The sequence below is a fragment of the Monodon monoceros genome, unplaced genomic scaffold, assembly GCF_005190385.1.
Source record: "Monodon monoceros isolate NGI ecotype Baffin Bay Population unplaced genomic scaffold, NGI_Narwhal_1 Super_Scaffold_7, whole genome shotgun sequence".
Taxonomy (NCBI): domain Eukaryota; kingdom Metazoa; phylum Chordata; class Mammalia; order Artiodactyla; family Monodontidae; genus Monodon; species Monodon monoceros.
The window spans coordinates 68,649,345-68,671,917 of NW_021703784.1; the positions used below are offsets into that span (position 1 = coordinate 68,649,345).

Here is a 22,573-nt window from a genome sequence, read left to right on the forward strand (position 1 = left end):
TTGCTAGGCCCTGCCCTGTGTGGGTGCTGCTGGCTGCTGTTTAGAAGGGCCTGGTCATGAGCTGGCTGGTTGCAGCATCCTAGATGGCCCCGGAGATGTGCTTGCTCACTGGTGGGCAGAGTCATGGTCCCGAAGACTCTGGGGCTGTTGCCCACCCACTGGCAGGTGAAGCCAGACCCTGGGGTTAGTGCCTGCTTACTGGCAGGCAGAGCTGGTTCGTGGAGTCTGGCTTCAGGGCCCAGGGATCCCAGAGCTTGTTTCAGATTATTGGGGGTGGTGGGATGTCAGTTCCTGACACAGTTGAGTACAGGGTCCGGAGTGTCGCAAAGGTTGTGTTGGCCTGCCAGTGGGCCAAGCCAGGACCCAGCTGATCACAGGTAGTGTCTGGCCTGCATTGCAGAATCATAGTTTTCTTGCTTCTGGTGTCTGCTCCCTGTTGGTTGAGGCTGGTCTAGAGGCTTGGTCTGGCTTCCCAATGGGAGGGGCCAGTGCCTGTCTACTTGTGGGTGGATCTGGGTCTTGCCCCTGTGGTGAGAAGACCATGTCTAGGGGTGAGCCCAGAGGCAGCTGTAGGCTCTTTAGTCTTTAGGCAGCCTGTCTGCTGATGAGTGGGGCTGCATCCCTGCCCAGTTAGTTGTTTGGCCTGAGGTGTCCTATCACTATCACCTGCATGCTGTTGGATGGGGCCAGGTCTTGGAGCTAATGAGCCAACATGTCAGCCACCAACAGCGTTCCCCAATATGTCTACCACCAGTGTCTATGTCCCCAGGGTGAGATGCAGCCACCCCCCACCTCTCCAGGAGACTCTCCAAGACCAGCAGGTAGGTCTGGCCCAGGCTTCTATCAACTTACTGCTTTTGCCCTGTGTCCAGGTGTGCATGAGATTTTACGTGCACTCTTTAAGAGAAGTCTCTATTTTCCCCAGTCCTGTGGGGTTCCTGCAATTAAGCCCCCACTGGCCTTCAAAGCCAAATGCTCTGGGGGCTCGTCTTCCCAGTATCAGACTCCTGAGATGGGAAGCCTGACGTGGAGTCCAGAACTCTTACTCCTGTGGGAGAACCTCTGCAATATAATTATTCTCCAGTTTGTGGGTCGCCCACTGGGTGGTATGGGATTTGATTACATCATGAGTCCACCCCTCCTACTGGTCTTGTGTTTCCTTCTTTATGTCCTTAGCTGTAGATTTTCTCTGGTAGATTCCCATCTTTTTTATCGGTGACTGTTATGCAGATAGTTGTGATTTTGGTGTGCTCATGAGAGGTGGTGAGCTCAGGGTCTTTTTATTCTGCCATCTTGGCCACTCTCTTGACATTTATCTTTTAACTTAAGGATTTTTTTTTTGATATACAGAAGTTTTAACTTTCAATGTAATCTACACAATTCCATCTATCTTTTTATACTTAAATAATCCCTTTGGGCCAGGGCTTCCCTGGTGGCACAGTGGTTAAGAATCCACCTGCCAATGCAGGGGACACAGGTCCAAGCCCTGGTCCAGGAAGATCCCACATTATGTGGAGCAACTAAGCCCATGCACCACAACTACTGAGCCTTCACTCTAGAGCCTGCAAGCCACAACTACTGAGCCCATGTGCCACAATTACTGAAACCCATGCAACAAGAGAAGCCACTGCAATGAGAAGCCTGTGCACCGCAACAAAGAGTAGCCCCTGCTCGCCACAACTAGAGAAAGCCTGTGCACAGCAACAAAGACCCAACGCAGCCAAAAATAAATAAATGTATTAAAAAAATAATAATCCCTTAGGGCAGAGTCAACTAGGCATTCCTTTATCACACTTACTTAAACATAATAAATATTATTTTTATTCTAAAATTGTACCCCCAATTATAAATGTCAGGTTCACAACATTAAAGCAGATGAACAAATATGAATGTATCTGTAAATTTCCTCATCAATAAAGAATCAAAAAATTTTAAGTTCATGTTATGAAAGTAGTGCAGAAGTATTGTCTACATAGAAAACACTATGTTAGAAAAACAGTTAGAAAAACACTAACAATCACAGATATTGACGTTTTCTTCCAACTCAAATATTATTCAGTTCATGGCCATAGCATCAATTTCAGTATTTGCTTTAGGATACTTTTTTGGTCCTGAAAAATAAGCTCATGTAACTTTCTATACTAGAAAAGTAATTAATTATCTAATCAAGCACTGCTCTTTACTTTTTCCCAAACCAAGTACCTAACTTGTTTTCAACATGAGTGAGTATCCCTACGACCTCTGCTTAATGCAGCCGATGAGTCCCACCTATGAAAACTATTAATCCATACTCAAAGGTCTCTTTCTACTCAGTTTTGCCTGAGTAGACAACCTAATTAAGAAATTAGGATTTAATGTTTAAGGCCATGATTTCTGTACTGTAGGAAAAATAAAATGCATGACAATACCCTAAAAGTAAGATACTTCCTAACCTCAGCAAAGTAAAGAGATGCTATTGACAACAAAAGTTTAAATATTTACATAATGTTATTATATATTTAAAACCTCAAAAGTCTTGTTATTTATGTTGCCTTATATAATTGAAAACTAGTAAGAGAGAATGGCATGGATAAACCTACCAAATATAGCACCTGCTGAAGTTCACCTACCACTTTAAAGTAATATAGCTCCCACCAAAGAAGCCAGTTCTCTATATGTAATCCACCAAAGGAATATGATCTTCAAAATTTTATTCCCTAAGGATTGCATCAGGGATAAAAAGAAAACTTTCAGCAAAAGATACTATTTCTACTGATCCCATGCACTGCTATATTAAAACAGGTGGAACAAAGGTAAATTCTGCATTTTATACTTACCACCTTTGTTTTTAAATTGAACTACAGTTGATTTGCAAGGTTGTGTTAATTTCTTCTGTACAGCAAAGTGACTCAGTTATACATATATATATATATATACATTCTTTTTTATATTCTTTTCCATTAATGGTATATCCCAGGATATTGAACGTAGTTCCCTGTGCTATACAGTAGGGATATATCTATCCATTCTATATATAATAGTTTGCATCTACTAACCCCAAACTCCCAGTCCATCCCTCTCCCAACCCCCTCCTCCTTGGAAACCACAAGTCTATTCTCTATGTCTGTGAGTCTGTTTTCATTTTATACTTTTTTTTGTTTTAATGTTGACTGACTGACTGGCTGCTGTTTTTTTATTATTATTTTATTTATTTTTGTCTGCATCGGTTCTTCATTGCTGTGTGTGGGCCTTCTCTAGTTGCGGCAAGCAGGGGCTACTCTTTGATGCAGTGCACAGGCTTCTCATTGAGGTGGCTTCTCTTGTTGTGGAACACGGTCTCTAGGTGCGTGAGCTTCAGTAGTTGTGGTACGTGGGCTCAGTAGTTGTGGCTCACGGGCTCTAGAGCGCAGGCTAAGTAGTTGTGGCACGTGGGCTTGCTCCGCGGCATGTGGGATCTTCCCGGACCAGGGCTCGAACCCATGTCCCCTGCATTGGCAGCCAGATTCTTTTTTTTTTTTTCCCCCGATACACGGGCCTCTCACCACTGCGGCCCCTCCCGCGACGGAGCGCAGGCTCAGCGGCCATGGCCCACGGGCCCAGCCGCTCCGCAGCATGCGGGATCCTCGCAGACCGGGGCACGAACCCGTGTCTCCTGCATCGGCAGGAGGACTCCCAACCACTGCGCCCACCAGGGAAACCCGGCAGCCAGATTCTTAATCACCGCGCCACCAGGGAAGTCCGCATTTTATACTTATCAAATCTAGAAATGAAGATTAAATTCTATCCAACACAAAAGTAAGCAAAATTTTCTTTAATTCTTCAGACCTAGTAATCTAATAAGCCTTCTAAATAGAGAAGTTAAGCAAATCTAGAATGTAAGTTTAATATAGTAGAATAAAATGCAGAAAAATACAACTGAGTGGAGTACATGAAAATCTGAAACAATATTTTCAACACAAAAATAAATCACTATGCATTTAAATTCCATTTTCATTTACCTATTGGATAAGGAGGAGCTTCAGAGACAGGAAATACTAGACCATTATTGCCCAAAGGCAACAGATAGACCCTTCAAGTAGCTTGTGGTTCTACTGTTCTAAGAACACATGTGATGTCTGAATTCTATTTGGGAAACACTGTGGTCTCAGAGGTGATATTTAGAAAGAAATATAATCTGGATGGACCTAGAGATTATCACACTACGTGAAGTAAGCCAGACAGAGAAAGACAAATATCATATGATATCACTTATTTGTGGAATCTTAAAAAAATGATACAAATGAACTTATTTACAAAACAGAATAGACCCACAGACATAGAAAACAAACGTATGGTTACCAAAGGGGGAAGGGGGGGACAGATAAATTAGGATTTGGGGATTAACATATACACACTACTGTATATAAAATAGAAAACCAACAAGGACCTACTGTATAGCATAGGGAACTACATTCAATATTTTGTAATAACCTATAAGGGAAAAGAGTCTAAAAAAGAATATATATATATATATGTGTGTATATGTGTGTGTGTATATATATGTATGTGTGTATATATATATATATATATATATATATATAGCTGAATCACTGTGATATACACCTGAAACTAACATAACATAAATCAACTATACTTCAATTTTTAAAAAAAAGAAAGAAATATAATCCAACTATAACTATATAGTCATTTAGTTTTACTTACTGGTTTACTGTTTGTTGTTTCAATGTTTAAGAAAGGAATGTTTCAGAAGGCATCACTGATTATAAACAGAAAAGCATGTCAGTCGATCTATTTAAAATCTAAATGTAACACTAACTACAAATGGTGGTTAGATAAATGGTAACGACCAGATTTGTCTTTTCACCATTTAGTTCTGGTCTCAGTTCTGCCACTAATTAGATCATTAGATATGTAACCTTGGATGAGTCATCTAACCTCTGTGAGCTTGAATTTCCTAATATGTAAAATGAGGATATTGGACTAGATGATTCCAGATGAAATTCTAGCTATAAATATGATAATCTTATAACTATATTCCATTCACTTATCAGATATTCACTGAACATCAGTTATGTTCCAGGCACCAGGCTAAATGTTGACTCTCAAAAACCAGTTCTACCATTTATTAAGGGTTTATATGACAGGCACTGTAGTAAATGTTTAACATATATTTTCTCATTTATTTTAATCTCCACAATAGTCTTAGAAAGTAGATGTTATTATAACCTACTTTAGCAAAAAAAAAAAAGAGAGAGAGATCTAGAGGGTTTAAATAATATTGTGTTGGCCAAAAAGTGCCTTCAGTTTTTAAGTAAAAATAAAAGACTCATTTTTAATTTTCGCCAAGAACTTTATTGAACAACGTATTCACCCTTTTGTTCCACTACCATCTGCCAATTTTCAGGCAACTTCATAATTCCTTCCTCCCAAAATTTTTTATCTTTTAAAGCACAGAACTGTTCCAGGTGCCCTTTACAGTCTTCCAGGGAATTGAAATTTTTTCCATTAAGAGAATTTTTAAAGACCAAAATAAATGGAAATACAAAGGTGCCATGTCTGGTGAATATGGCAGATGAATCAGAATGTCCCAGCCAAGCTGTAACCGTTTTTACCTGGTCTTTAAAGAAACATGCGGTCTTGTGTTATCCTGATGGAAGATTATGCATTTTCTGTTGACTAATTCAGGATGCTTTTCGTCAAGTGCTCCTTTCAGTTGGTCTAATTGGGAGCAGTACTTGTTGGAATAAATCGTTTGGTTTTCTGGAAGGAGGTCATAATAGAGGACTCCCTTCCAATCCCACCATATACACAACATCACCTTCTTTGGATGAAGACTGGCCTTTGGTGTGGTTGGTGGTGGTTCATTTCGTTTGCCCCATAATGTCTTCTGTTCCACATTATCGTACAGTATCCACCGTCACAATTTGTTTTAAACACAGAACATTTTTGTTAGGTTTCAGTAGAGAATCGCATGCAGAAATATGGTCAAGGTTTTTTTCACTTAACTTATGAGGAACCCAAACATCAAAGTGATTAACATAACCAAGCTGGGGCAAATGATTTTCAAAGCTTGATTTGGATACTTTGAGCATGTCGACTATCTCCCGAGTGGTATAATGTTGATTGTTCTCAATTAATGTCTCAATTTTGATCACTATCAGCTTCAGCTGGTCTGCCCGACCGTGAAGCATCGTCAAGTGAGAAACCTCCAGCACGAAACTTCACAATCCACTTTTGTGTGTGTGTGTGTGTACCTTTTTTTTTTTTTTTTTTTTTTTGCGGTACGCGGACCTCTCACTGTTGTGGCCTCTCCCGCTGCGGAGCACAGGCTCCGGACGCGCAGGCTCAGCGGCCATGGCTCACGGGCCCAGCTGCTCCGCGGCATGCGGGATCTTCCCAGACCGGGGCACGAACCCGTGTCCCCTGCATCGGCAGGCAGACTCTCAACCACTGAGCCACCAGGGAAGCCCTGGACCATTTTTTTTAGAGTCTTTATTAAATTTGTGACAATACCCTCTATTTTGTCTTTTTGGCCGCAAGGCATGTGGGATCTTAACTCCCCAACCAGGGATCAAAGTCACACTCCGTGCATTGGAAGGCGAAGACTTAACCACTGGACCACCAGGGAAGTCCCACGCAAACCACTTTCTACATGTTCCATCAACTCATAGCACCTTCTCCATATACTGCACAAATCATTTTTTGCGTTTCAGTTGCATTTTTACCTTTCTTGAAATAATAAAGCATAATATGCCGAAAATGTTGCTTTTTCCCCTCCATCTTCAATATTAAAATGGCTACACAAAACTTCACCAATTTTGATAAGTCTTTTTCTGAATGCACGCTGATATGACAGCTGTCATGTACAATCTAACAAAATTACTTCGAATGAAGTTAAAGACAACTAAGTGCTACTAGAGCCATCTTACGGGAAAATATGAACGAACTTTTTGGCCAACCCAATAGCTAGCTAGTATAAGAGCCAAGATTCAAACCCAGGAAACTGTGACTCCCAAACGCATGTTTAACCAAAACATCATGCTGCCACCAAGGAGCTTACAGTCTAATATTTCTCAAAAATAATCCTCAAATCACCTGCACCAGAATTACTTGGGGTGCTTATTTAAAATCGAGATTTTCAGGCTCTATTCAAGTTCTATTGAAATCAGTATATCTGAAGTGAAGCCTATATTTTTTTAAAGTGATTATGCTCAGATGATTTTTTTTTGTTGTTGTTGTTGTTGTGCTGGGTCTTAGTTGCTGCACGCAGGATCTTTAGTTGCAACATGGCGGCTCTTTTTTTGTTTGTTTGTTTCAGTTGCAGCATGCGAACTCTTAGTTGCAGCATGTGGGATCTAGTTCCCTGACCAGGGATAGAACCCGGGCCCCCTGCATTGGGAGCTCGGAGTTTTAGCCACTGGACCACCAAGGAAGTCCCTCAGATGATTCTTACACATACTAATTTGGACCACCAGGGAAGTCCCTTAGATGATTCTTACACATACTAATTCTAAGCCTACTCTATGGTTGATAATTTGTCTACATTAATTAAATATTTAGTGAATGTCTACTATGTATAAGTGCTAGGTGTTCATTAGATATATAATACATTGCTAAGAAACATTTGTGTCCAATTGCAAGCAAGGGACTTGAGAATGAGAGACATACAAATACCTAGAGTATAGAAACTTTGTGGAATCCTTGCCATCTTGCTTTAACAGCTTCAATTGCTGCTCTGTATTTTCTTTATATTGTTTTATTTATGCATATATTATCTTCATCAAAGCAGAATGTGTATCCTTTGGAGGCTTCTATTCATCTTTTATTTTCATTTGTTCTTCTGACAAATATTAACTACCTACTGAGTGCCAAACACTATGTGGACACTAGGACTATACTGATAAGCAAATATCAGACTCAGTTCCTTCATGGAGTTTTTGGTCTAGTGTGGGGAAATCCATTAATCAAACAATCAGGCAAATGTAGTAAATGTAAATTACTACAATAATGCATGATATAAAGAAAAGGTACACTTAGCTAAAAGAACTTATTAAAAAGGGAATTTGGTCTGGTCAGAGAAGTCAGGGAAATCTTCCCAAAAGAAGAAACTTTTGAATTAAGATCTGAAAGATATGTAAGCACTAATTAGGTGAAAGGGGAGGAAAGAGAAGGAAGCATCCAGGAAAAGGATACAGCATGTGAAAAGGCATTTGTGGCAGATAGGTACATGGCAAGAACAAAGGACTGATAAGCTGCAAGTAAAATTGGAGTGGAGAGAATGAAAAGATACTGAATTGGTCATCAAGGGTGAAACTATGTAGGGCATTGTAGGCCATGTAAAGAATTTTGTCTTTATCTTGGAAACAATGGCAAAGCAATGAAGGGATGTACTGTTTATTCTCCATTTGCTCTGCCCCACCACGGACCCATTTTCCACTTGGAGCCCTGTTTGGCTGAAACCACAGACTGTGTCACCCGGGCTCCTTGTCAGATGGTTTTTGCTTATTATTTGGTCAGTAAGAAGCACCTGCAGGAGATTGGCAGGAAGAAAGAAAAGAAAGTCCGAGTACTTGTTCTCCATTCTCATCCTGCTATGGGGCCCCAATTTTAGTAGTGGTTGCACACCTAAACAATGCTTCCTGCCCAGCAGATCGTCCTCTAGGGCTCTGGGCTCCAATAACACTGTTTCATCTTTTGGTACCTTCAGGCCTGAGGATGTTAATGGCATCCTCCTGTTGCTGGTCTCTGGGAGCCTCAGCATTTCTTATTGGTTTTCTTAACCCTGCCAACAACCTGAAGGTAATCATTTCATTAAAGCCTTTTCCTCTGAGTGGAATTGTTTCATGGCAGAACCACAGTGAGTAAGATATTCAGTCCCTAAGGCCTGGTAAAAAATCTGTACAAAGTGACAACAAATATCTAGCAACCAAATAACCAGACTAACTTACTCCAGTCTTAGGATACTCCATGGAATTTTCTTTTGCCTCTTCATAGTGGCAGAAGGCATTGCAGCCTTCCTCTAGCCCCTACTCTGCATTTCCACTGATTACTTTTTCTTAGTAATTGGTCTTCTTAATTACTAAAAGATTCCTGGAGGACTGTAACCATTGCCACTCACACAAACAGGTTTCCTGCCATCCAAAGGAATTAGGGTAAATAAGACCTTCATAGTAGAGCCATAAAAAAAAGTGGACTTGGGTCAGAGAGACCTGGATTTAGTTCTTTGCTCTGCCACTTAATAGTGGTATGCCCTTTGGCATGTTTTATAAACACTCTAAATCTGTTTGCTATGTAAAATGTTAATACTTATATTGCAGAATTCTTATGAATATTAAGTAAAATAATGTGAAGGGACTGGTAGAGACGAGGCACTTAATAAGTGGTAGCTACTATTACTATTACATCTATTTAATATGGATAAAAAGGAAATGATGAGTTCTTAAAATTGACATATATTCAGGTTTTTAAAAAACAGTATGGAAGAATATAAAATAAAAAATAAAAGCCCCCATTTCTTTCCCTCACTTCCCAATTCCACCTCTCAGAGTGCTGTTAAAAGCTGGATATGGGGACTTCCGTGATGGCACAGTGGTTAAGAATCTGCCTGTCAATGCAGGGAACATGGGTTCGAGCCGTGGTCTGGGAAGATCCCACATGCCGCGGAGCAACTGAGCCCGTGCACCACAACTACTGAGCCTGTGCTCTAGAGCCTGCAAGCCACAACTCCTGAGCCCACATGCCTAGAACCCGTGCTCTGCAACAAGAGAAGCCACCGCAATGAGAAGCCCCCGCACCACCACGAAGAGTAGCCCCTGCTTGCCACAGCTGGAGAAAGCCCACGCACAGCAATGAAGACCCAACGCAGACCCACCCCAAAATAAATAAATAAATAAATTTATATTTTAAAAAAAGCTGGATATGTATCTTTATAGTCATTTCTATACATATACACTGCATATGGAGAATGAAGAAGACTAAATCACACATGTTGGGAAGGGGAACAATCAGCACACCTCCTTTCTGATTGAGATATTCAGAGAAGTGTGTACATCACAACAATCCTACAAAATTCAGACACCACCCTAATATCAAAGCAGTTCACAAAAATGTAAAATTTTGAAAATATAGTGAGCAAATTGTTATTTCTATTTCTCTGGCTGGAGAATCACTTGGACTAATTTAGGACAGGACGGTAAACATTTCTGATTCTTTTTTTTTTTTGCAGTACGCGTGCCTCTCACTGCTGTGGCCTCTCCTGCTGTGGAGCACAGGCTCCAGACGCCCAGGCTCAGCGGCCATGGCTCACGGGCCCAGCTGCTCCGCGGCATGTGGGATCTTCACAGACCAGGGCACGAACCCGTGTCCCCTGCATCGGCAGGTGGACTCTCAATCACTGTGCCACCTGGGAAGCCCACTTCTGATTCTTAATACCAACACTTCAGGGAGCTGAAGAAAATAAAAGGAGACTGTCCCAAGAGTACTGAGACAATAGGGAAAACACACTGTCAAGAATGGTTCTGATCATTCTACTCAGAACCTAGAGACTCAAGCATATCTTATCAGCCTATAGAAAATTTCCAATCGCTTACTACAGAAAAAGTAAAGCATCGACTTGCCACGAGTCAATACATATATTTAAGGCAATGTTTTTCAAAGTGTAGTCTGCAGACCACATCTGCATCATAATCATTCAGCATGCTTATAAAAAAGACACACCTCTAAATTAGAATCTCTGGAAAGAAGGCCCAGAGATCTCCCCTTTAACATATGCCCTAGATCCTTAAGCAGTCTAAAAGACTGCAAATGAATTCTTTAAGATAAATAAGATATAGTAGGGGTGTAGCAAATACCACATACACATATACTTCTTTGAATGTTTAGAACAAAAAGAAAAATTCTCTCCCTTTTCCCCACCACTTTAATTCCTCCCTCTTCCATAGGACACAAACTAATCATTAATCATATTTTATTATTTCTTTCTAGTCGATTATAAATCTATGCCTTCATTTCCACTTCTACCGCCATATGCCAAGTCCTTGTCATCTATAACTTGGATTACCTTTTCCTTTCTAATAACCTTTTCCTCTTCCAAGTCATTCTGTATACTGGATTGATGTTTGTAAAATCCCACTGTTACCATATCTTTCCTTTGTACAAAAGTTTTCAACAGCACACAAATGATTATAAAGTTCACGATGCTTAGACTGTCAGTCAAAGTCTCCCAAAATGTGACCCCATGCTAAATTTCCAGGCTTACTTCTCATTGCTCTCCTACACTAACCCTCCAAATCAGCCAAACTAGATTTATTGGCTTCCTGTGTATGACAAAGGCTGCTAGATGATCACAAAATATCCTTCCTGAGCACAGTTAGACTACATTGCCCAGCCTCCTCTGCTGTTTGGAGTATGTAACTAACCACGTAACTGATCCTAGCCAATGGAATGTAAGCAGAAGTGATAAAGCCCATTTCTAGGACAAAACTTTAATTTGTAGATATACTGTTCCACATTCTCCCCTTCTGCCTGATCTAAGGAATGGTTGAGCCACAAAAGAGCCTAGATTCCTGAATCACTACATGAAAGAAAGCCACTCACCAACCAGGACCAACCAGACCAGGACTTAGACTGTTTTATGAAAAATCAATTTCTATTGTGGTTGAGATATTGGGCATTTTTGGAAATAAGGGCAGTTACTCATAACCCCCTGGAAAGGAAGAATCTACATAATACAGGATTAATTAGCTAAGGGAAGTAAGGAAGAGGAAGAAATCAAAGATGGTAGAGAGAAAAGCAGGCAAAGGGGCAGAACTCTTTTGTTCTAGACTTCAGAGGAATGTGTGATTGTGTGTGCTATTTGTTACACAGCCTAGCCTACCGTCATTAATACAGTATCCAAACATACCTGTTGATTCGCACCTATGATCTTTGGCTCATAGAATCTCCTTACTAGAAAATTCTTTCTAACATACTCAATCTCAGCTCAAGTCCCTTTCCTCCTTAACTTCTTCAACCACTCAAGCTCACAGATCTCTACTTCTATTGAACTTTTACAATGCATACGGTGCTATACCATTTATTAACCCATATTATCTTGCATTTTAACCCATATTATCTTGCATTTTTTTGAGTTAAGGATGTAATTTTTAAAACATATTTTTCGGGCTTCCCTGGTGGTGCAGTGGTTGAGAGTCTGCCTGCCGATGCAGGGGACACGGGTTCGTGCCCCGGTCTGGGAAGATCCCACATGCCGCGGAGCGGCAGGGCCCGTGAGCCATGGCCGCTGGGCCTGTGCGTCCGGAGCCTGTGCTCCGCAACAGGAGAGGCCACAGCAGTGAGAGGCCCGCATACTGCAAAAAAAAAAAAAAAACCAGGACCTAATTAAAATTATCTTCCATTTTTAAGCTTTTCATGTAAAAATACCTTTTTCTTATTCATATTACAAACTCATTAATGACAGGAATTGTTCTTCAAAGACCTGAACATTTCCCAGAGTTTTTATATCCAGCTGAGCATTAGCGCTTAATAAATATATGTTGAATAGACCTAACTGATTCGCCTTAAAGAAAATAACAGAAAAATATTCTAAGGAGAAGTTGCCCTAAATCATTATTAGAACAAGGTAGGAGTATACACAAACTTAAAAATAAAATAAAATACAAACATAAATATATAATATACATATACTTCCAAAAGGAAGTCTAGTTTGATCTGAATTTCTCTGTCCCAACCAACCCATGGTCTTTCCTTAGCATATGAGAATTCAAGGGATTTCCCCTAAACTAATAAATACTGGGAGTTCTCTGGACTGACAGCACTAGCCCCAAGCCCAAAAATAATCCATTTGACCAAAGCAGATATCAACTTACATGCCTGTGATAGAATGATATACAGTAGGAAATCTGGATTATAGGTTATACCTATAATGCCCCTTGACTACTACAGAAATCAAGACCATTTGAGCACCTAGATTAGTGCTGTACAATAGAAATTTCTGCCATGATGGAAATGTTCTATATCTGTCTAGCCAGTAGCCACTTGTGACTATTGAGAATTTGAAACATGGTTAAGTGAGACTAAGAAACTAAATTCTGAATTTTATTTAATATTTGTTAATTTAAATAGAAATTTAAATAGCCAAATGTGGTTTGTGGCAACCAAATTGGATAGCATATACGTAGATGCTTTGATTTCCTTGAAAAAATTTTTGATATTTGTATAAACTTGATTGTGAGTTTTCTAACTTTGTATACTATTATTCACTTTCAATTAATTACTCATTATGCTGTAGCTTTTAGTGTGAAGTTTACTTTAAAAACACAGCATTCCTCAAAAAACTAACCAACTAAAACTGAGACCTAGAGAGTTACTTCCCTAATGTAGAGCAAAGACAAAAACCTCTGTCTTCTATTACAATTTCAGAGCACTTCAAACTATATCATACTATGTTATCATCTCCTACATTATAAATTCAAAATAGAGAATAAACTTTTCAGATGTGACATATTTTTTTTTCCCTATTATTGACTTTAAAACACACTTATCTAGTTCCTGGAGTTAGTCTAAATTTAAATATTTAAAGAATTTAATTATTTTAAAGTGTTTATGAAATGAAAATATTTTATTAATAATTTGAGAAAATTCACAAATGATTTACAAACTAATAAAAGAATTGATGGATTATCTGTCTAATTGTATTTTTTATTATAAAATATCAATTACGTATGCTAATGTTCATGCAATTTTGCTAGCCACTATACATATTTAAAACAAACTCCCAAATTCTTATCAGCTAATACATTATATTCTAAAGAAAAGCTTCCATGTATTTTTTAAAAACACTACGCTGGTGTTTATTAGAAGAGATAATTTCTCTGAAGTGCTTTAACCCTTCTATGAAATACAGCCTATATCCCTGTACCAGCAATTAATGAGTATGCTACTTGAGGAAAACACATTGACTATGTAAATTGTTAAATTTACTCTATATGACTTTCTGAGTCAGACCATTGGAAAACACTTCTACAAACATCAGAACCTTCCTCTTACAGACCTTTTTCCAGTCCAAGGACACTGACTAGCTCTGAAGTTCAATCACTTTTTTCCACTAGTATCCTTCATTCCCTCTAGGCATGGAGAATTTGGAAGATTCCCTATTCCAAACCCACTGGCCAGCCTTCTTGTTTTCCTGAGTCCCCAATCTTCTGAAGGTGTTTGATGTCCCAGACACCTTCAGAAAGCCTGTGTTGTACTGTAATATTTTATGAACAAGGAAAGGAAAATCCTAAATATTGGATTTTACATCTCAACTGAAACAGTCCATGTCAAAGAAACTGCCTATGCAATAAACATATATATAAAATTTTTCTCCATACATCTGTTTAAGGAATAGGTTTCCCTTGAATGTTTAGCAAATAAATAAATAATAAAACAATTATTATAAGGTCACAAGTAGCATGAAATTTGAATTTACTTTCCTGCAGCATTAAAAATATACCTTATTTGCTTATACTTTAATAAGTTACAGAGTGTGTCCATAGAATGTGTTACTACATGATCAAATCACACTGATCAGTGTAATATAATACATGGAAAATATATAGTTCACAAATATGGATTAATGACCATGAGGGTGTCACAAAATATTTCATATGTTAATGTTAAATGATTAAACTATACTTGTAAGCTGGTCATTGTAAGATTCTCTGAACACATGGTAATGAAACATTTAATTATTTTATAACTGCCAGAAACATTCTTTTAAATCGTTTGATTAAAAAAATGGCTAGTGAATATTTTTTATGAGAAAAATTATTCAAGATAGAAAGAGACCTCTGTGCCTGGTTCCAGCCCAGAGGAATTTTTAACTACAAAGACTTATTTAAATTACGAAGGCCTTTTTCACCTTTGAGTTTCTCAAAGTGTTTCATAATAATATAAACTAGAAATATAAGCTGGAAAGTAGAGGAGAATGCTAATGGAAAGCTTGAGTGCTATAAAATAAACTTGATATATGTTTGGCTTTTACTTCTCCCCCCATCAAAAACAAACTTACTTTAAAAAATGTATTTGTGCTTAGTTGTTTATTTCATCTTTTTTATAACGTGCTCATACCTGATAGCTTATGCTTTAAAATTTTACCCATGGAGCATCACTTGTGAATTATAACACAGAGGAATTTTTATTTTGCTCAAAAGTATCACTCTGTGATACACCTTGCAAATAGCTGTCATATAACTATAATTTTTCTGTTTTTCTCTCACCAGCAGGTACTCAGTAAACACTTGTTGAATGAATGAATAAATCTCAATGAAGTGCCTTAACTTCTCTTGCCAATTATAGAACTTCCACTTTAACCTCTCACCTTTAAACAGCTCCATGTCAAACAAACAAGTCTAATTTGCTATGGAAGGAACCATCAATTTTACTCAGATTGAAAGGAAATAAACAGGTTGCAATACTGGAGAATAGGAAGAGAAGATCCCAGAATCTCAGATAACCTACAATCTATATGTATCCTTAAATTCCTACCACTTGAAAAGGTAGAATAAGAGAAATCTTATAAGCATGAGTGCTTGGATAATAAAGAATTCATTAAAACTCTGACTCTAATCCAACTAATATCTTCAATTTTACATGGATAGAAAAAGGGGGTAACATTTAGATAACATTACATTGTTTAAAAGTACAACTCTGTGACCCAAACTGATCACCTAACTTCAATAAACTAAATTCAGCCCCTTATTTCTATAGATAAGGCTCAGAGATAGCATGTACTTTGTTTTTCTAAAATTATAAACTTTAAATTGTTTTAAATTAAACCAATGAAACATTTTATTCTTTTTGATAAATTATTTAGCTGTTTTAAAATACTTTTTCTATTCTTTCAATTTATAACATACCATTATAAAACCATTTTTTTCCTACTATACCTGGGTGACCATAATTAATTATTCCAGGCAAAAATCCTCCTATCTGTGCATTGATTCTTTTTTTTTTTTTTTGCGGTACGCAGGCCTCTCACTGTCGTGGCCTCTCCTGCTGCGGAGCACAGGCTCCGGACGCGCAGGCTCAGCGGCCATGGCTCACGGGCCCAGCCACTCTGCGGCATGTGGGATCTTCCCAGACCGGGGCACGAACCCGTGTCCCCTGCATCGGCAGGTGGACTCTCAACCACTGCGCCACCAGGGAAGCCCTGTGCATTGATTCTTTGTCAACCTCACTGTCATTCCTTTTTCCACATTACTGGTTTATTTTGCTTCTGGGTTTTTTTAGTTTCAGAAAGACAAAATACACATTGGTGAACAAATGTATCTTTCCATAGACTATTACCACTTAAAAAAAAACAAAATAATTCAATAAAAGATGGTTCTTCGTGTTTACATCCCAGTTCCTTACTCTTTCTCAGTACTGCAAAATAAATGCTAAATGAAATCCTTAATTTGGAATTTCAGTTTAAACACTCACAAATTGCACAAAGTCAGTGTTTTACTTAAAGTCACTTTTTCCATTTTTTGTTTCTGCCCTAACAAACGAGATATAGTTAATTTTAAATGTAAAACGTTGTGCACTATGCAAATCATGTCTGTGTGTCTAAGAAAATAACAAACTTAATGAGGAATGTTAAAAAAAATCAGAACCCATTAGTTTAAAGATACATAGGAGCAGCCAAAGATGACAAACACGCATAAAATTCAAAACAGTGGGAAAAGGGAATAGGCACTGAAACACATAAATCAGTGTTTTGAATTTTTTTTCTCTGTGGGTATAATTGTACCTTAGTTTCTTATAATGATTTATTGAGGTAAATATTCTGTATGGTTTAACAGCTACAGCTTCAAAGTGTCAGGCACAGGCTCTCCTTTATTCATGAGGCAGCTGAGTATTGGGATGTGAATTCACTTCTGTATTCTGGGACTTGGCAAAGTTTGTTTTTAAGGTCCTTATAAAGAATTCATGTTGATGCAGTCTATTCAAATGTGAAAAACACTGTGCTGCAATGAGTGAAATAGAAAATCTTTACAGTAATTCTGGAGAAAAAAGTAAATAAATTGAAATAAGCCACACAGAATTACTTTCAGCAAAGTAAAAAACGCCCCTGAGTTCATTTCAACCATTTTTTCAGGTTTAGGGATGTCTATAAACCCCATCATTGGATGGGCTACTAACCTGGATACTAAATCTAATATCATACAAAAAGAAAATGGTCAGAAATACATTTAAGTCTCAGTTTGTAATATTCACCTAAGGAAGTCTTGAGGGTTGATTTTCAATTTGCACATGCTATTGCTCTGGGATTAAGGTCTAAACAACAGAAACCAGTAATAACAGTTGCACAACAGATTATTAAAGTTACCATATAGCAACTTTATAGTTTGGAGGGGGAAATGAATAATTTACCAAATATATTTCTTTTGAAAGCATCATGCCAAAAGAAGTTACACATGGATATTTAAGGCACAGAGCCCTATCTTGGAACTCACTGATCTTATGCTTGTCTATGCCAAGATTTTGGCAGGAAATTCAGATTTTTGCCAAGACATACATGTGCCTTAGATGTATAAGTTCAGCGTGCAGTGGAAATTCAACCTTCCTGGACAGTGGTTCTCTGGTACATGCATACTCCTACCCAGAGTGGCTTTATGATTCCCCACAAGATTGTTTCCCAGTTTAGGGGTTTAGATGTTAACTAAAAGAAAATTTTAAAAAACTATTTTTTTTGTAATGAGATTCTCTCATTTCCAGTTAATATAAACTAGGCTTTCAAATTTTGCTCAACTGAGAGAGTATTTCACATTATTAGAGAGAGATGACACTAAAAAGTAGCTTTTCTTTTTCACGATTTTTCCTTTAAAATTAAGAATTACCTAAAAATTCTGCCTGCTAAAAGCCACTCATTAAATTATAAACTTTTTAGTTATCCTCACAGAGTCTAACATAGCCATGCCTGGGGTAGATGATCAGTAAATAAGGACTTAAATCAGATAAGTAGCTTATTAGTTTAAAATGGCTCTAAAAAAGTGTTACTTTTCAAATGACATCGTTTTTTTTCCCAGAATAACTTTTTCACCCAAAAACACACTAAATAAATATACCATAAGACGTGATATTTTGATATTACACTTTCAGGCAAAAACACTCACTAATTTACCGAACTTAACAATTTCTAGTCAGACAATATCATCTGGAAAATTCTGCATTTTGTACCATGACCCAAAATGTTCTGCCTTGCTAATGAACAATGAAGATGTAACATCTTGTAAAACTCTAAAAGTGTGCCATATGTTCATATTAAATTCATGTGAAGACAAGATAATTATGAGCCCCTAAAAGGCTAAAAAGTTGATGGGGAAATGGTACAGAAAGAACATACCTTCCAAAGAATGAATACCTCCTCTTCCACCAGCCACCATCCATTATCCATTCTTCTTCTCCTCCTTCAACAAATACAATAAAATTTTATTATTTTATAGTTTATGTATAATCTACATTTATTTGCTTTCAAATGTTATCTATCATTTATACAAACTTGCTTTCATTGTTCCTCAAATAATATATTTTTCTATCTGTAAAGAGCCTGGGTATCTTGGGTTGGGATGATACATATCATAATTTTTACCATTAAAATTAATGGAAATATTTTTTATTTTATGGGTTTTCACTAAACAGAATTTTCAGAAACAAATTAACATCTTTAAGCAAGGGATAGGTATACTCTATTTAAATTTCCAAAAGGCATCACACACCTAGAGAAGAAAGAAATTAGTATCAACTGAGCATCCCAGATTTGTCAGGCACAACTCCAGGTAAAGACATGTTAGTTCATCATGTACTTTACAAGAGCTGTGTGAGAGAAGTATTGTTATTCCCCTTTCCGAAGAAAATTGAGACTCTATAATATGAAATGAAGTGTTCAAGTTCACACAGATAGAAAGTAGCAGAGCCAGAATTCAAATCAAATGTTGCCAAATCCAGTGGTCATTTCTCTGTGCTCATCTTACTTGCATTTCTCATCAGCATTCAACACAATCAACACCTCCTTCCTTCTTGAAACACTGACCTCTTCACCTATGAATACCATACTCTCCTGGTTTATTTCATCCTCGCTAGCCACTACCTCTTAGTCTCCACTGTTGAATCTACCTCTTCTACCTGACTTGTAAGTTCTAGAGTTCCTCAGACCCAGGCCAAAGTCCCCTGAGACTTGTCTCTTTTCTTGGAATAGTACACCCATTCCCATGGATTTAAATACTATCCTTATGCTGATGACTTCCACATATGTATCTCTAGCCCTGACTTATATGAATTTCATATTTGAATATTTAATTACCTACTCTGTTTCTTGACATCATCACTTAAACATGTCAAAGACATTGAAAACTTATTGTGTCCAACAAAGAAATCGAAAAAGAAATCATGATACCTACTCACCCAAATCAGTTCATCTTCCCCCATCTGAGTAAACAGAAATTCTGTCTACCAATTGTGTTCAAGTCAGAAACCTAAGAATCATCTTTTATTCCTTCCTTTCCATCATCCCCAATGTCCAATTCATCAGAAAGTTCTGCTGCTTCTAATTCTAAAATATATCTTAAATTTTTCTACATCTCTCTATCTCCACCATACCACCTTAACTCAGGTCCTCATTATTTCTCAACTGGACTGTGCAAAAGCTTCACTTCTACTCAAACCTCCTTTAATCCATTCTTTATATTGTAATAAGAGTTAGTTTCTTAAAACATCAAATCAATCACTCTTCTGCTAAAATCCCTGCAAAGGCTTACCATGGCACTTAGGATAAAATCCAAACTCCATAGGATGATCTACAAAACCCTGCCTATCCTTCCAACCTCATCTTATGCCATTCTCCTATCTTTTCACTACACTCTAATTCACAATGCTCTTCTTTCAGCACCCAGAACACACTAGGTTCTTCCCAGCCTCAAGGCCTTTTCAGATGCTGTTCCCTCTACCTAAAACACTTCCCTATTAATTCTAGCTCCTTTTCCTCCTTAGTCACAACCTCAAAGAAACAGTCCCAAACCACACTGTCAAGAATCCCTTGTTTGTTTCCTTATGGTACTTATTAAATTTTGTAATTGTTTTATGTACTTGTCTTTTTGTTGTCTACCAAAACAGAACATAAGCTCTATAAAGGTAGAGACTAATTAGTTGATTGATTTATATTGTTTATTAGTATTTCCAGTGCCTGGCACAATATAGCTCTCAATAAATACTTGCTGAATGAATGAAAACCAAATATGTCTGATTCTAAAACCAATATTCTTTTCACTATATCATGCTGCCACCTTAACGGATCTTAGAAATTATCTAGTCCAAACTTCTCTTTTTACACAAGTAAAAACTGAGATCCAGAAAGATAATTTATTTACCCAAGATCACACCATAATAAGTGACAGAACCACAATAACTCCAGGCTTTCTTACTTCTGATTCAGGCTTTTTCTTCTAGACCACATTGCTTTATGCTGATAGCCCCATCCAAAAATATGACTAAGAAGTTTTCCACAAAGTGGCCAAAAATATCACTAAAAACTTCTGCAACCATTTACAAAATCAGATAATACAAGAAAGGAATAGATATACATCTATATATTTGTACATACACATACGTATATAAAATAGTGGTACACAAAGCATTGATTGTCAAAATCTTTTACATAATTGTTTTTGTTGTTAAAGAAAAATTTGAAAATATAGACAAATGGTTCTCTATTTTACATTACATAAATCATTTACTTCACAATATAAACAAAAAGTGTTATTTCATATGGATAATACATCTAGAATAAACTTTCTTAGGGAATCATACTTTGTCCCTAAAAATTTACTGTAAGTTTTCCCAATAGCCAGTAACTCTCTAAAATTCCCGCAAAACATAAAATTCATGTAATTTTGAAACTAAACAAGAAACTAAGCAAAATATCCACAGTTAGTAATAACCACAGGTAAAAGAAGAAACAATCAAACCCAGGAATCCTATACTGCCTACTTCTGGAATCTAATTTCTGGTTTGTAAAGCATTTAGCCATAAGTCTACCTACTCAGTTCATGAATCAATGCAGTCAACACTGTCACAACTACATACTACCTCCAGCTCCTTCCACTCCTCCAGAACCCAAATCAAATAGCTACTAGACCATCTCAAGCTGCAATTGTCACCTGGTGAGTGATGGAGAAAACTTTGATCCAACTTTTCTCACCAACAACTTTTACTTCCCTACTAAACACAGAGTATCAATACTCACTATTCTGTCTACTTGTGTATATATATTTAAATTTCCATGATAAAAATTTAGAAAAATTAAGCTCTATCATTAACCATTTAGTCCTTAAAAACAGCTTTGTCATCATCTACCTCCTTCCTCATCTTCTAAAGAATTCTACATAATTTTTCAAAAGTATTAAAAACTATAAAATATAAATCTTTTACTTTTAGCATTATAATAGTATTTATTACTGCAAATGATATATTTCAGCTATATTACAGTTCAGATAGATTTATGTAGGCTATCCTAGTGAACAAGACATTATTTATAGCATTGTTCTAAAAAAAAAAAATCTGCTTCTATGGAAATTTTGTTTGAGTTCCAACTTCCCTAAAGTTACTATGCTAAATTTTCAAAGTTTGTCTTAGTCCATTTGGACTGCTATAACAAAAATACCATAGACTCGGTGACTTAAAAAACAAACATTTATTTCTACCAGTTCTGGAGGTTGGGAAGTCCAAGATCAAGGCCCCGGCAGATTGGTGTCTGGTGAGAACCCACTTCCTAGTTCATAGATGGCTGTATTTTTGCTGTGTCCTCACATGGTGGAAGGGTCAAGGGAGCTCTGCCCTCATAACCTAATCATCTCCCAAAGGCCCTACCTCCAAATATCATCACATTGGGGATTAGGTTTCAGCATATGAATTTGGGGAGACATAAACATTCAGTTTACAGCAAAGTTATTTTCATATAGTCAGTCATGTCTATTGTTTTTCCCTCATTAAAATTTCACAGTTATTATATAACCTTTGTTATTTACCTACCAATTGCTCTGAATGTTGTGTCTCTTAGTTTTCTTTTTTTTTTTTGGCTGCGTTGGGTCTTTGTTGCTGCACTTGGGCTTTCTCTAGTTGCTGCGAGTGGGGGCTACTCTTCGTTGCAGTGCGCGGGTTTCTCATTGCAGTGGCTTCTCTTGTTGCGGAGCACTGGCTCTACGCACGCGGGCTTCAGTAGTTGCAGTGCACAGGCTCAGTAGTTGTGGCGCATGGGCTTAGTTGCTCCACAGCATGTGGGATCTTCCCGGACCAGGGCTCCAACCCGTGTCCCCTGCATTGGCAGGTGGATTCTTAACCACTGTGCCACCAGGGAAGTGCCTGTGTCTCTTAATTTTCATTAGGTCTTTTTAGTCCACCAAATGTCTCTCTTGCTGCTGCTCATTAGTATGCAAATTACTTCAGAATATACTGGACTCCTATAGGTTCATGGTTCTGATTTAAAAGTTGTCATTTAAACTCTGGCAAAACAGTCCTGTTGAAAAAGTTTCAAAAAATAAATTTCAGTGGTAGAGTTCAGAGCTCTTTCTTATTC

The 22,573-nt window shown here is 37.6% G+C and overlaps 1 protein-coding gene across 1 annotated transcript in view; it reads right to left on the bottom strand.

Moving 5' to 3' along the window:
• The window catches only part of SOX6 (SRY-box 6), a 691,286-nt gene extending 668,981 nt beyond the window's left edge, over nt 1–22,305 (bottom strand). The window contains exons 1-2 of the mRNA XM_029207698.1: nt 22,030–22,305; nt 18,350–18,413 (exon numbers count right to left, since the gene is read on the bottom strand). The gene's annotated coding sequence lies outside the window, so the exon portion shown is untranslated. The remainder of the gene's footprint in view (nt 1–18,349; nt 18,414–22,029) is intronic.
• Nucleotides 22,306–22,573: the final 268 nt, after the last annotated feature.